Source organism: Amborella trichopoda, chromosome 9 (genome assembly GCF_054954075.1).
Source record: "Amborella trichopoda isolate Santa Cruz 75 chromosome 9, AtrichopodaSantaCruz75HAP2 v2.0, whole genome shotgun sequence".
NCBI lineage: Eukaryota > Viridiplantae > Streptophyta > Magnoliopsida > Amborellales > Amborellaceae > Amborella > Amborella trichopoda.
The window spans coordinates 50,412,159-50,424,318 of record NC_142344.1 but is presented as its reverse complement, the minus strand read 5'-3'; positions in this window follow the sequence as shown (position 1 = coordinate 50,424,318).

Below are 12,160 nucleotides of genomic sequence, written 5' to 3'. Positions count from 1 at the left end.
TCCTTTTTTAGCCTTCTACTTGAAACAACTCTCACCTCTTTATAATTGTTATACTTCTACTTGAAACAACTCTCACCTCCTTATAATTATTATACTAGGTCTGTGTTGCACATAACCAGCCCACCTAAGTCTACTATCTCTCATTTTATCGTCTATTGAAGCCACACCTAAGTCTAATTTCTCTCATCTTATCGCCTATTGAAGTTATACCTAAGTTCTCCCGGATATATTTATTTCGAATTTTGTCCCTTCTTGTCTTGTCACTCATCCATCTCATTATCCTCATCTCAGCTACACTCATCCAATGGGTATATTGTTGCTTGACGTTCCAACATTCTACTCACAGTTGTCTATAAAACTTCTCCTTCAGCTTCATTGGTATGTGACGATCACATAAGGCTTTGGTTACACATAACCACTTTGTCCACTAGCTCTAATTCTATATGCGAAAGATTGTATATAATAACACCCCTTATGTCACAATAGATGAGAAATTTTATTATGGATTTTGTTCGCAATGATATATCCTCAACCACTTGATTTCGAATCTAATGGTCAGTAATGATTGTGACTTCCTTTTGTAAAAAATAAATAGTCTCATTGTATACATATCATTTTCTTTATTTGACAAATTAAATAGCTATTAAGCTATGGTAAAGTATAATATGATCCATATGATTAATATTTGATCATAATATAGGTTATTAAAAGAATACGTTTTATTGTAGTTTATCTTCTTAAATTTTCTGAATGTTAAAAATCTTTTCAGTTTTTGTTGACATTCGCCCAATCGCCCACGTTCCCCGATTCTCGTTGATGATTTTTATAGGTTTTAGCTCTTGAGTCTCGGACGGGTCATGCAAGTTGAGACAAACTTTATCTTCCTATACTTTATTCATTTTGGGTATCATGTGGAAGGGACAAACCTATTGAGAAACTTAGGTCCAATTGCCAAAGGAACTGCAATAAAAATAAATAAATAGTTAAGGGTATAGTTTATTGTGCGTCCCTAGATCAAAACAACGGATCGGGCCGACTAGTCGGTCCTGGCCCGATCTGGTTAGTCCACTCGATTCCAACTAGATCGCTGATTAGTGCCCGATTTTTTTTGAAAAAAATGCAATTTCGGTAAAAAAATTCCAAAAAACTCAAAAAGTCCCAAAAAATTGTAAAAATGTTTAAAATTAACATGCATTGTTTTTTTATATTATCACATAAAAAAAGAAAAAAATAAAAATCATAAGCAAAATTGGGTTTCGGAGAAAATGATTAGACACCTGAAGCATTACGTTTTTCAGTGATCAATATATAATAAATATATAATATTAATATGCAATCAATATATACTATACAATATAAATTAAATTAATAAAATAAAAATAAAAATATAATATAAAATATAATATGATATAATATTTTAAAATATTATAATAGTTCAACTCGAACCATGCTTTTTTTTGGGTATTTTAGAATTCAATTAAAAATATCAGTAAAATATAAAATTGTTCATCCCTTTGTGACAAATTTGATAAATTTCCATTCCTCTCATATCTGTGTCTATGTGTATGTCTATGTGCCCCTTGGGGGGTTGGTGGTGTAGGTATTAGATTGAAGATCAAATCAGATGAACAACGCAAAATTTTTATTTCCCCCGAGTTGAGGGACCTGCGAGCTTGGCACCTTGTCGGGCTTGACCAACTTTGGTGCGTTTGAGTCTACTCACCCAAGGCAGCAAACCTTGCAGTTAGCAAATAAAAAATTTGAAAGAGTATATAAAGTTTTAAGTAGAAAAATAGAAGAAGGAAAATTGTTTCATGCGAGCTGGACCGTATTTCTACATTATGGGGTCCAGAGGTATAAAGCATCCATCTTAAAGATGGATGCAAATAGATAGTCCATCGAAAAACAAGTCTAACTAACATGATATGCAACACACGATATCACCATAAATTATCGAGAGGATGGTCAACAATATCGGGTTCCAGTGAAACACTCCCAATATGCTACATATTTGATTGAGTCATATCCATATCTCATGTTTGATATTTAGCTCCATAGATCTTGATCAAACTACATCTCCATGTATTTTACTACCTTAATTAGTTCACACAATCACAAAGAGGCACAAAAACACTTGGTAATAAAAAACTAGCTCTTTTAAACTTTTTAGTACCTATCAACTAATGTCCATACAATACATACATATGTAAATGAAGCATAAAGGATGATAAATAAATGAATGAATCCTCTTTCTCTATATGACCTTACCATGCAATGTGTGATAGATTTCATACCTTGTAGTGTATGGTACTGGGGCTTACTTGATCTTGGATTTTCGTACTGACGAATTGTAGTAGCATTGGGAGAGCACACAACTGATGGAGAATCACTTGGTCATCGAAGTGTCCATTTTTTAGGTCTTTGAATTTTCCCCTTTTTATACCATGAAGAAATGCTCTTCTTCATGCCATCACTCCAAAAATCACAATTTCAATTCCCCTACCGATCTTTAGAGTTTCTATACAGCCACCGTCTCTTTACATATCCCGTCATTATGAATATGCTTTTACATGTATTGTGTTTCTACTGTTTTTTACAGTTCCTAGATTGAGCACCCTTCATAGAGAGTGTCATGTCTCTCCTACATTGTATTACCTCTCTCTGAAGTTTTACTGTTATAAATCATACTCATAGCACACTATAAAACTTGAACGAGTCCTAAAAAGGCTTCTATGGTGAGGAGTACAAAGATGTACCTTAACATGTCATATCTTTCGACTTACTACAAAATAGAACATGAGCATCCCATGAAAAATTTATGGTATCCCTCATCGCACAAAGAGTTTGTCTTTGAAAGTTTTTGAGTATGAAAGTAGACTCAAAATCAATATTTAGTGTCATCGCCAAATCACACCATCTAATCACTCTTTTAATTAGTGACATTCACATCAGAATACAGTTTTCATAGAACAAAATCAGGTTGTGCACCTCTCAATATAATAATTATTTCTCTCAATTAGCAAATATTTTTTCCCGAGACCATTTTTATTGCAAACTAGACTCAAAACTAAAACTAAACATTATGGTGTGAATCCCAAATAGCATTTTTCTACATGGAATTAAATAAGTAACATTCATGTCATAAAATATGTTAAACTGCAGAATTCTAAAATAAATACTGTCTTGTAAAATTATATTTTCTCTCTATCCACTTGGAGTTTCCCTTTTAAACTTCTTTTATTCAAAAGTAGACACAAAAGGGTAGTAATTATCTTTCTGTAAGCCTCATATCCCTTTGTTAAGTAGACTTGTCAAATATGGATATTTACATTTCAATCAAACATACCAAACCGCAGAAATTCAGGATGACCTTTTTCTAATAAAGAAATATTTTTCTTTCTTTCCCATGGATATTTCTCTCTCAAATAATTAATTTTAGATAGTAGACTCAAAATAGCACCTTAAAAACTCAGTGTGGACCTCAAAACATTATGTTAAGAATAGAAATAAAATCATGACATTCATATCACTGAAACAGTTTTTGTTGTAGAAAACAACACTTGCTCATACTTAAATAAAAGGATCATATCTTTCAAACCACAAGGGATTTCTTCATAAAATTATCTTTTTTTTAAAGTAAACTCAATTTGATGAATTACAGTAAAATATTACTAAGAAATAAAATTATTTGCACGGTGGAAAATTTCATAGAATTCAATGTACAGTTCCTGAATTTTGCAGGTTTAGAATTGACACCTCTTAATGATGAGTCCATAACACTCAAATCCCCGTAATCTCCTACCTAAATTTTGTAAGAAGATCCTACTCTAAAAAACATACGTATCATTGCGGTATATATTAGAGAAATACCTCTTCTTCTTATTCATATCAATGCTCCAAAACAAGAGAGAAAACCCTATTCTATAGAGGACATTTGCGGTATAGGAATCATGCCAGTAATCATTTCAGAGGCTTTCCATTGGACAACAAAGCCATTGTCTTTCAAATATCTGGCTTTTAACTCATAAAAATAGTGAAACGAAAGAGATATGGTAGCATGACACCTCACTCTGATACCGAAGAAAGTTAGACAAGGTGATCTAGCACAATGTATATAGTTTTTAATTTTTTTTCTTCTCACCGACTAGAACACTTACAAATGTCCAAATACAATAAAACTCTATTGAAATAAACAAATAAATAACCAAAAGTAGTTCTGACATGCTGCTATTAATTACAACATCATTTATTCAATAAATAAAACCAAAACAATGCTTATGAGAAATAAAATCTAGCCAACCACAAAGAGAGATAATAGAAAATTACCTCAAACGGACTTAGTACACCCCACACTGGGTCTCCTCCTCTAATGGTGTACGGATCAATGATCTAGCTCAGATCTTTGAAAGATGGGCAACTCCGACCTCATCAAAGATAACCCATAAATCCTCATCGGTGCCCTGGTAATAGGGGTTTTCCAACTGGATTGACCTAGCACGTCAAGCGAAATCTGAGTATCGGCAAATAGCATTTGCCTATCTCGGTCCCTCCCTTTGTCCCTCAAGATCATATTCCCTTGGTCCCTCAAGACCATATTGTCTTGGTCTTTCTGAATCATTCCCCCGCTAACGTTGTTTGTTCAGGCATATCAGATGTTGATTACATGCTTTCGTAAGGTCTTTAATGGCATAAAAGTCCAGCACACTCAATGACTCAATTATTCTTCATCAAACATTCATGAACCTTGATATGTGTACACCCTATGCCCATCCATACATATTAGCATGGCACTCTCAAACAAGAGCTTTGTAAAGGAGAAACAACACAAGGAAATTTTATTTAAAAAAAAACAGCTCATGAAAATTTCATCAGTCATAGAATCATTCTAAAACGATACATGAATGACATTTCCTCAATAGTGGATAACGGTTACATTGTAGTGCAGTATAGCATTCAGAGTTGTTGTATCGATGGAGTAGGTTTGTTTAAGACCCTAACCACGACCCAAACGGAAGGCTCCGGTACCTCCAATAATTGACAACTCCCTCACCTTAAGCGGAACTAGATTCCTCCCCATCACAATGAATGTGCTACCTTTGAACTTGCCATCTGTGAATACTAAGTGGTGGGACTCGAACATACTGAGCTCAGTTTGGGATGTAAAAGCATAGAGGCCTCGTGCCTAACCAATAACCTTGGATGTGAGCTCCGGTCCTTCGGTCAAGGGGTCGTCAATAACGACGACCTCGCCAATGAGAGTGGCCGAGGCATTTTTCATGTTGGCTGTGGCCACGGTCACTGCCATAGGCTTCTCTACGACAAGGACGTCATGTAAGTAGAAATCAAAGCAGCTCACTTTTGGTTCACCTAGGCCTAGCTGTGCTTGGCAAATGGGCATGGAGGAGAAGAAGAGCAACAATGGAGCCATGCCGGTGGCTAATGCTTCGTTCCCTCTCATCTAGGATTCAATGAGATTGTTGATGAAGGTAGTTTCTTTTATACATGGCCCAGTCTGAAAACTCCTTGGTAATATCTGTGAAAGACTTTACCTCAAAAAAAAAATAGAACAAGTATTTGGGAAAAACCTTATTGCCAGGTTGTGTTGGTGGATGGCATGATGAACTAGAAAAGAAGGGTTATCTTGCAATTGTTTCACTTGTAAAGAAGGGTCTTCTTGCAATTGTTTCACATGTAATTTCCGTTCAAATATTTGGGGAAAATCCTTATTTGATTTGTGCTAGTTATTATATCTTTCTTTGATTTTGATGTTGTTATTTTATTCTTTACTTTATGGGTGTGATTTTGAACAATCAAATTAGATCCTACTTCAAATAGTGTTGAGAAATGTAATATCAATATTGGAAAGCTCTGTGATAGCCTTAAGCTATATTTTGACATTTATTTATAAAATTTAATGTTTCAAAATATCTTGAAAATTGACAGTCCAAAAATATGTTACAAAATATACTATTTCCAAAACTTGAAATCTATTTTTTTCTCATGTCCAGGCATCTTGATGTTGAGATGATCAAGTTGAAGATATTTGGGCATCAAAATAGCATCTTCCAACGAATTTTTTGAGATAGGCTCTAATTTGATTGTTTAGAGCCTAGGTTCTATCGACTTTTCCCTTACAGGGAATAACATGGTAGTGCCTTAATAAATGAAGCCTTTAGATGCAAAATACTTTTCTTGACCCTCCTGCCTCCTCCGTTTAGTAGCAATATTTTTCTCAAACGTGTAAAACCCAACCAAAAAGAAGAAGAACTAGAAACATGGAATTAATGGATGGAAAAAGTTTATATAAAGATGCAACCTTATAATGTAAAACTACGGATGGACCTCAAAAATCCATCGAAAAAGGTAGCTTTAATGTTGAAAAACCCTTTAATTGATCATCTCGGCATCGAGATGTATGACCATGAACAATACAAAGATTTTAAGTCTCAGAAATAGTGCATTTTACAACATATTATCTACACCGTCCATTTTTAAGATTTTCATATGTTTATAGATCTACTTGATTTTAACTATTTTTAAAATTTAAAATTTTATAAAGAAATATAAAAATAAAATTTGGAAATAATCCTAAAAACGTTTTATATCAAAATTATATATCATGATAAAATTTGAAGGTGCACCTTACCTCTACAGCTACGGATGCATCCGTATGCAAACAACACCATTAATGGGGAAAGGATTTAAGCATTTGCTTTAAATTTTATAATTAAATATGAAAATATATTTTAAAGCCATCACAAAGATTTTTAGTTTTGAAACTACAGTTCTCGACCCTATTTGAAGGTGCGCTTTACTTTGATTGTTGAGAGCCTCAGCCTATATATGGTGCTCCACCAAGTAACAACACTCGGTTGGGAAAATTTTCAAGATTTCATATCATCTCTTATATACCTTGAACAACTTTGAAAGAAAGTTTTGAGTCAGTAAAACCCTAGATTTTATTGTTACCCCAGTAGACGATTTAGATTTATCATCGAGGGGAAATTGATAAGGTACAATCTTTTGAGCTACATCCCCCCATGGCCATTTTTCCATTTAAGGTACACAATAATCACCATTAGAGCTTTTTCCTAACTGTATGAAATTAGTTACACGAATTCAGATCTGCTATTTTGTTCTATGAAGGGCTATATCCTTAGTGTGACCATAAATCCCCATATCTTTTCTTACTATTTCTAACCATATCTTTTTAGTTCTGCCGCTTACCCTTTTTGAGCCTTCTACTTTAAACAACTCTCACCTCCTTATAATTGTTATACTAGGTCTGCATTGTATATAACTAGCCCACCTAAGTCTATTTTTTCTCATCTTATCGCCTATTGAAGCCACACCTAAGTCTAATTTCTCTCATCTTATCGCGCATTGAAATCAAACCTAAGTTCTCTCGAATGTATTCATTTCGAATTCTGTCCCTTATTGTCTTGTCACTCATCCATCTCAACATCCTCATCTCAGCTACGCGTATCCAATGAGTATATTGTTTCTTGACCTTCCAACATTCTGCTCCATAAAGAAAAACTGGTCTCACAGCTGTCTATAAAACTTATCCGTCAGTTTCATTGGTATGTGACGATCACATAAGGCTCTGGTTACACATAACCACTTTGTCCACTAGCTCTAATTCTATATGCGAAAGATTGTATATAATAACACCCCTTATGTCACAATAGTTGAGAAATTTTATTATGGATTTTGTCCCCAATGATATATCCTCAACCACTTGATTTTGAATCTAATGGTCAGTAATGATTATGACTTCCTTTTGTAAAAAATAAATAGTCGCATTGTATACATATCATTTTCTTTATTTGACAAATTAAATAGCAATTAAGCTATGGTAAAGTATAATATGATCCATATGATTAATATTTGATGATATTATAGGTTATTAAAAGAATAAGTTATATTGTACTTTATCTTCTTAAATTTTTTGAATGTTAAAAATCTTTTCAGTTTTCGTTGACATTCGCCCAATCGCCCACGTTCCCCTAATCTCGTTGATGATTTTTATAGGTTTTAGCTCTGGAGTCTCGGAAGGGTCATGCACGTTGAGACGAACTTTATCTTCCTATACTTTATTCATTTTAGGTATCATGTGGAAGGGACAAACCTATTGAGAAACTTAGGTCCAATTGCCAAAGGAACTGCAATTTTGGTAAAAACAAATGAAATTTTGGTAAAAAAATTCCAAAAAACTCAAAAAATCCCAAAAAATTGTAAGAATGTTTAAAATTTACATGTATTCTCGTTTATATTATCACACAAAAAAAGAAATAAATAAATATCATAAGCATAATTGGGTTTCGGAAAAAATGATTAGACACCTGAAGCAATACTTTTTTCAGTGATCAATATATAATAAATATATAATATTAATATGTAATCAATGTATACTATATAATATAAATTAAATTAATAAAATAAAATTATAATATGTAATATAATATGATATAATATTAAAAAATATTATAATATTTCAGCTCGAACCATGCTTTTTTTTGGGTATTTTAGAATTCAATTAAAAATATCAGTAAAATATAAATTTGTTCATCCCTTTGTGACAAATTTGATAAATTTCCATCTCTCTCATATCTGTGTCTATGTGCCCCTCGGGGGGTTGGTGGTGTAGGCATTAGATTGAAGCTCAAATCAGATGAACAACGCAAAATTTTTATATCCCCCAAGTGGAGGGACCTACGGGCTTGGCACCTTGTCGGGCCTGACCAACTTTGTTGCGTCTGAGTCTACTCACCCAAGGCAGCAAACCATGCAGTTAGCAAATAAAAAATTTGAAATAGTAAATAAAGTTTTAAGTAGAAATATAGAAGAAGGAAAATTCTTTCATGCGAGTTGGACCGTATTTCTACATTATGAGGTCCAGAGGTATAAAACATCAATCTTATAGATGGATGCAAATAGATAGTTCATTTAAAAACAAGTTTAACTAACAGTCCAAATGTTTTCTTAATGATTATTATTTCTAGTTTTCAAATTGTTATTATTTTTTCATATTCATGATTTCCATGGTAAAGATTATATATTCTCTAAAAATTAGGATCAAATTATATTTTAAAAAATATCTTTATTGCCAAGCTCGCATTTTTACAATATGCGGGCTAGCTGCATAGAAATCATAAGCTGGCCACATTGAAACCGTGTGTCCATAGAAGAATAGGGAAAGAAAAAAAAGGAGAAATAAATAAAAAATGGTATAACAATGCATTTATCGGTCGATATTTAGAAAAAATCGCCGATTAAGTCACTAATCGGCTGATTTGTCCGATTAGTTGGCTGATTAGTACATTGAAAAAAAATTTCTTCATACATGACCGTTGGAATTGAGCCAGATTGGGATCGGCTAATGACTGATCCAAGTTAGTCGGCCGATTATTAAAAATCAGCTGATCTTTTAAACGTTGTGCTAGGGGTGGTAACGGGTCGGTAGGGTATGGGTTCAGCCAAACCTGGACTTGGAAAAATGATATGGGACCCAGACTTGGACCTGACCAAACCTGAATTCACTGAACCTAGACCCAAACCAAGAGCTAAATCTGAAAATATAGTGTGGGAGCCAGACTCAATCAGACCCTGACCTGAACTCAAACATGATCCGTCAGTTTTTTGGATACCCAATCCCAGATCAGGTCTACTACCCCTTGGGTCGTAGGTCCATTGCCACCCATACTGGGTGCATAAATCCGCCGCCCAATTTTTTTCATGGATTAGATATGAAAACATGCTCTATCAAGTAGATTGAAATGCATTTTTGGTTTCCTTTCATGATTTTGCAGCTAATAAGTTGGGGCAGATTTGATGAATTAAAATAAGGGAAAAGTTTATATAGATCCGAGGCTCTAAACAATCAAATTAGAGCCCACCTCAAATTTTTCACTAGAAAAGGTTTTTTTTTATGCCCAAATATCTTCAAATTGATCATTTCGAGATCAAGATGCGCGAACATGAGAAAAAAATAGATTTTAAGTTTTGTAAATAGTGTATTTTCTAACACATTTTTGGACCGTCAATTTTAAAAATTTTCATGTTTTTATAGATATATCGATCTGTACTATTTTTGAAGCTTTAAACTTTATGAATAACGATGAAAATATAATTTAAGGCTATCACAAAAATTTCCAATATTGAAACCACTTTTCTCGATACTATTTGAACGTAGGCTCTAATTTGATAGTTTAGAGCCTAGGCTTTATACAAACCATACCCTTAAAATAAGGGTGTGGTTTGTATAAGGCTGGGGCTCCAACAATCAAAGTAAAATGCACCTTCAAATAGTACCAAGAAATGTGGTTTCTATACTGAAAATGTTTGCGATAGCCTTAAAATATATTTTCATCTCTAATTATAAAATTTAAAGCATCAAAATAAGTGTAGATTTAGGAGATCTACGAAAACTTGACAATCTTGAAAATTGACGGTTAAAAAATACATTAGTTTCGAAACTTGAAATCCGTTTTTTTTCTCATGTCCACGCATCTTGAGGTTGATTTGATCAATTTGAGGCATCAAAACAACCACTTATGGTGAAGTTTTTGAGGTACGTGCTAATTAGATTATTTAGAGCCTCCTGCTTATATAAACATTTTTCTTAAAATAAGGATACAGTTTATTTAAGGCCTACCTTTTAGGGAAACACAGTAAAGCTTAGTCTTAAATCTTTATCTGGAAAGCACTTTGGGCATTGGAGATCTTCATGATGACTCTAAAATCCATTTCTAATACAGATTATAAAATTTAAAGACAAAAAAATAGTAAAAATCTTGTGGATCCGTGGATACTTATATTTAGGGTGAAATGGACGGTCTAGATATTATATGATATAAACACTATATTTAGAGCTTGGAATCCAATTTTTTTAAAATAATTATAATGGTCAAGGTTGAGATGATCGATTTGAATATTTTCCAACACTAGAAGTACAATTTCTATGAGTTTTGAAGTGAGGTGTTAAATAAAATCTTTTTTTTTTCTGAGTAGATCAGTAGGGAACGGGTCCTCTACTTCTTTTAGAAATGGAACTTAAAATGTCAGTCTCCCACCTTGACTACCTACAGCCCATTACTAAATAAATAAAACCATTTTTACCTAATGCATATTTAAGTTTAATAATGTAAAACAAGAAAAAACTATTACGAAGCCTGATCAGGGGTTGACTATACTTTATGCAGTTGACCAACGATTTTCTTGGTTTTTAGCCATAGAGTATGCAATATATTGCTCTATTAACACCATCTAGGCGAGGTTTGTAAATCTTTTGAGAACCTAAATTAAACTAAACTGAACAAAAGGAATATTCTACTAGGGTTTAAGAAAAATCAAACCAAAGGTTTATGTAAATTAACGAACAACAATTAGAAGAAACTTTAGGAAAGAGTATTATCTCCCAAAATTTTTTATTTTACAAGCGCACCCATCTTCTTCTTTTTTCTTATTCCCAAATTGCTTTCACTTTGGATCTTGAACATCCAATGTGACAAAGCCACTTCGTAATTTTAAATATCGAAGATCTCAAGTTCGGCCCCCCCCCCATAGTGATACTGGGGTTCAACTTGGAGCACTAGTTCCCATATGCTTTGAATGGGGAAAGAGAGTCCTAATACTACTATTTCCTATAAGTTTTGAATGGGATGAGAGAGAGTCTCAGTGAAAGTTAATTTCCAGGATTGGGAGTGGGAATACCCTTAAGAGCTTGTGGATTTTCTAGGTAGGAAATTGGGTAGCTTTTAGTGTATATTGGAAATGTGAAACATGCATAAAAAGTTTAAGGTGTGCCATGTTGATCAACACAATTTTTATTTTATTTTTTACGCCTTGATCAGCACAATTTTTATTTTATTTTTTATTTTTTTCGTTAGTAGGACAGTGCCCCAAGCTTTAAGGTATTGCCCTATTAACGAAAAAACTAAAATAAAAAATAAAAATTTGGGTTGATCAAAGGGTAACTTTGAAAAAATAAAAAAATATAGATTGATCGACCTTCTTTGCAATTTCCTCGCATTTCGCACTTTACCTAAATTTTAAAATCCGTAGGTGAATCACTCAAGGGAAAAAAACCCTATCTAATGATTAGAAAGTGGATTCTAAAATTTCAATTTGAAAAGATACTCTTAATTAGTCTCCAAAA